At 56.0% G+C, this 3,929-nt stretch overlaps 1 protein-coding gene across 1 annotated transcript in view; it reads right to left on the bottom strand.

Annotated features, from left to right (window-relative positions):
* Nucleotides 1–3,929, bottom strand: part of PIAS4 (protein inhibitor of activated STAT, 4) — a 23,911-nt gene that overhangs the window by 19,226 nt on the left and 756 nt on the right. The window lies entirely within an intron of this gene.

Here is a 3,929-nt window from a genome sequence, read left to right as displayed (position 1 = left end):
ACCCCCACCCCACCCCCACACCACGAATGCTTCTGTTTTAGGTCCTCTTTTCCCATCTTCAAGCCTGAAAGCAGTCCCAGGGCAGAAGCTGGGAATCTTCCTTCCTGGTCAACAGTCTCAGCCATTCCTTAGCTGGGAATACCAATGGCCTCTCTTCGTCAGGGAGGATGGCAGGTCTACCCCATTAGCATGTGGAAAGGGCCAGAGAAGATGACGCACAGAAGCAGAATGAGTACTCAACCAACGTCGGCAACATCGGCCACAAACACATCTTCCCTTCAATCCAGAGGACAGTAGCCACCACTTGCTCAGTACAACTCATCTGCTGGGGACTGAGCTGGGTAAGTGATTACATACTTAATTCTGGTCCTTCAAATACCCCTGCCAGGCTGGGTTGAGCTCCAGTTACGGACAAGATCCAAACCTGACTCTGAACTGGGGTGGTTCCTCCCTACCAGGCTGCCCCTGCACCGGCTTATTTCAGCTGAGCACTGCTAAGGCCATCAAAGAATCTGCAGGTCACCCCGGCAGATGTCCTCCCCTCGGCACCGTGGGCCTCGGGACTGGATCGTTCTCTGGGGTGTGGCTGTCCTAGGCATGGTGGGGTATGGAGCAGCATTCCTGGCCCCACCCACTTGATGCCAGAAGCCCTCCCAAATCCCAGTCATGACCACCACAAACGTCTCACAGACATCAGCAAGTGACCCTAGGGGCAAAATCCCCCCCAAAAGAGAAGCACAGGGACCCAACAGTCAGAGGTTGTAACTGAGCTGTGGCAAAGCAATGACTGAGGTCTCGTGAGTATCACCTGGTGGTGTCCCTCCAACGAAATCTGACCAAACACAAGAGCACAGTGGACCCTGATGCTTTCTGTGGGACTGACCAGCAGTGGCCTGCCCTCCATGATACTGTGGACTTCCTAATATGCTCCATAAGCAAAGTATCCCGAAGGATGGGTCAGCCAGGTTTGGGGGCCACCTGTGCAGAGCCCTGAAGCTGGCCTGTGCTAAATGAAATGTGGTGGGAAAGAGAAACTTCCAGGGGAAATGGAAAAAAGAAAAAGTACAGGCGACAAGGGTGGACGTGGAAAGCTGGTGAGCCCAGGGCAGGACAGCAGCCAAAGAAATCAAGAAATCACTTAAAAGCACCTAGAAAAAGTCTGGCGGTCTGAGGTGGGCAGGACCCCTGCCAGGCTGTTTACAGCAGTGGCCTCAAAGCCAGAAGGCGCTGGTGCTTCCTGGCTATCAAAGAGTGAGTGAGATGTGCCATGTGACGGTGGCCCCAGGACTCAGGAGCCTGAGGCTCAAGTGTAAGCTCTGTCCCAGGTTCCCAGAGGAGCCTGGGTCCCTGTCAGCCTCACAATTGTGAGGGGGGCCCAGTCCTGCCTGCAAAGCCTTGAAGGGGGAACCTTCTGCTGCTGCAGGATCTTCCTCTTCCCATGCTGCAGATGGGGCACGCCCACCATGCCAAGCTCTCCGGCCTTCGCACTCATTAATCTCACTGGGACTGGCGCCCACTATACAGGTGAGAAAACTGAGGCTCCAAGAGGGAAGCAGCTGGTGCCAGGCCTCCCCATGTGTCCACAGCAGCGTTGGCGGTATCTGGACTCCTGAGGCTGTCTACCTCCAGCTCCGAGAAGCCCCTCACTCCCCAGCATGCCCCCTGGGTGGGGGACCCAGGGGTCTGCAGGCCCCCACAGAATCCGAAAACTCTGCAAACAAAGAGGCTTTGCCTCCCTCAGCCTGCCTTTCTACCTTGAACAGAGGAGAAAGGCTTGCAGACAAGATGTTTCTTCTGGAAGAGGCCCAAGGCACTCAAGGGGAGAGGCGAAGTCATGTGGAAGAGCTGACCGCCAGCCACTGAGCCTGAAGCAGGTGGGCCTGGCCTTTAAGAGTCTGACCACGACAGGGCACCCCGCCCTGGGGAGCCCCTGCCCCGACCTGCCCCTTCCACCAGGTTGGGGACATCCGGAAGCTGCCTGTGCACGCGCAGCCTGGGGCACACCTCTTGAGCTGCCATATGTTCAGGACTCGGATTTCTCAGCAGCTGCCACTACCCAGGAGCCTGCTCTTGACACTGGGCGGAGGTGGGAGGGGGGGAATGAGCGGGGCGCAAACATTCAGGAAGAAGCCCCAAGCACTACATAGATCACTTCCTGCCTGGCTTTATCCTGACCCGCCTGCCCCTCAGATCTGTGTTTATAAACAGCGCCAGGCCCGCAACAGCTTCCAGAGCCTCAACTCTGGGCCCCTCAGGAGCCGCATGGAGAAACAGTGGCCTGGATACAACAGTCACACTCAACTGAACACGGGCTCCTCACTGCAGGAACTCAGAACTCAGGGCATATGGCTACACACCCTCTAGGGGAGTGCCCAGCCCAACCCTTCCCCCCAACCCCTCTCAGGGGCCTCAGGTGAAGAGTCTCAGATTTCCAAGTATATGAATAAGTCCCCCTTGCTCTCCTCTCAGATCAGCCCATTTTGCATCCCAAAAGATAAGTCTCTGGCTATCACTATGAAAGGTTTAAGAAAGTGCTCAAAGAGCGGGTCATTTCAATGACATGTAAAGCACTCCATGGGACAGCAAGGCGCTGAAGATGTAGGAAGGTTCCAGAGGATCAGAGAAGGCTGGGTGGCAGTCCTGAGAGCCTCTAGGACAGAGGCTCATGGTTTAGAGAACTTGAAAAAGGATCAACCTGATCTAATTGGGGAGGGGGCCCCAGTCATGGAAGGGTCAAGTAGAGTTCATCAGATCATATTTCAAGGCCCTAGATGGTATAATAGTTCAGACCCTACTCTCTGGCTGGAGTGGCAGGCCTGCATCTAGAGCCACAGACCCACAGTGCCCTGAGGAGGTTAAATTTCAGGGCTCCAGGGGACTTCAGGCCACAGGCTGCCACCTTGGGCTGGCAGGGTTTGGACCCCTGCGTCTCTAGGGCAAGTCTCAATTTCTCAAAACAGAGCGGTGGCCGCGTGTGTGATGCAGGTATAGGCGGAGGGCACTCGGGTGGAGGGAGAGTAATACCCGATAATCACAGAACCGTGAGGGCTGTATTTCAGATCCCCGTGGGAAGCGAAGGGAGACGGAGGGAGAGGGAGGAGCGAGAGAGAAAACATTTACAGGTCAGGACCCCTGGGAGGGGAGATCAGCCGGGGAGGGGGCGGGGCCTCAGTCTTGCTAGGTCCCGTCCCCCACCTCCGAAAGATGAGCGGCCTTGAGTAAACTTCTCAGGCAAGAACCTAGCCTAGTCAGGGGCAAGGGTTCTGGAGCCTCACCTCGCAGGGGCATCTGACAGTAAATACTTCCTAGGAGAGGGATGCTCCCAACTTAGTCCCAAGACGGTTAAAAGGGGCCTCAAGCTAGAAGGAGTAACATCCGTGGGATGTAGAATGTGGACCCCAGACAGCAATACAGGGGAGACAGACTAGGACCCATTTTAAAGAAGCCTACCTTGCAACCAACTGGGGACACTTCAAGGATCAACGTAAGAGACCCGCAGAAAGAGCGGGGCTTCAGACGCCAGGGCTGGGGTGTCTAAACAGATCTAAAGAGGGGCTGTGTGGGGAGTATGGTCTGAGCAGTAGACTCGTGATGGCGTGAGTATAAGGGAAGCAGCTGGGGTTGGAAATGGGGTCTGATCCTGTGAGTGTGGAGTCTAGGGCTCCCAGGAGCAGAGTTCAAAGCTGCACAAATGCTGTCGGGAGGGGAAAGAGTGAGAAGGAACGCAAAACCCAGGACCTATGACTGAGAGAAAAGAGTTAGGAAGGAGTCGACACTAGGACCAAGGCTCCATCACACCGGGAAGGCAAGCTCAGTTAACACCGCGCCCACTCCGGGGTGAGAAGGATGTCAGGAGGGGGCGGGGCTCTGGGACCAGAGCGGGCGCTGAATAAGGGCTCTAAACCCCAGCCTGGGGTACAGACCCCCAA

This window comes from Bison bison, unplaced genomic scaffold, assembly GCF_000754665.1.
Source record: "Bison bison bison isolate TAMUID 2011002044 unplaced genomic scaffold, Bison_UMD1.0 scf7180017864492, whole genome shotgun sequence".
In the NCBI taxonomy this organism is placed as follows: domain Eukaryota; kingdom Metazoa; phylum Chordata; class Mammalia; order Artiodactyla; family Bovidae; genus Bison; species Bison bison.
This window is presented reverse-complemented; position numbering and strand designations above follow the sequence as displayed.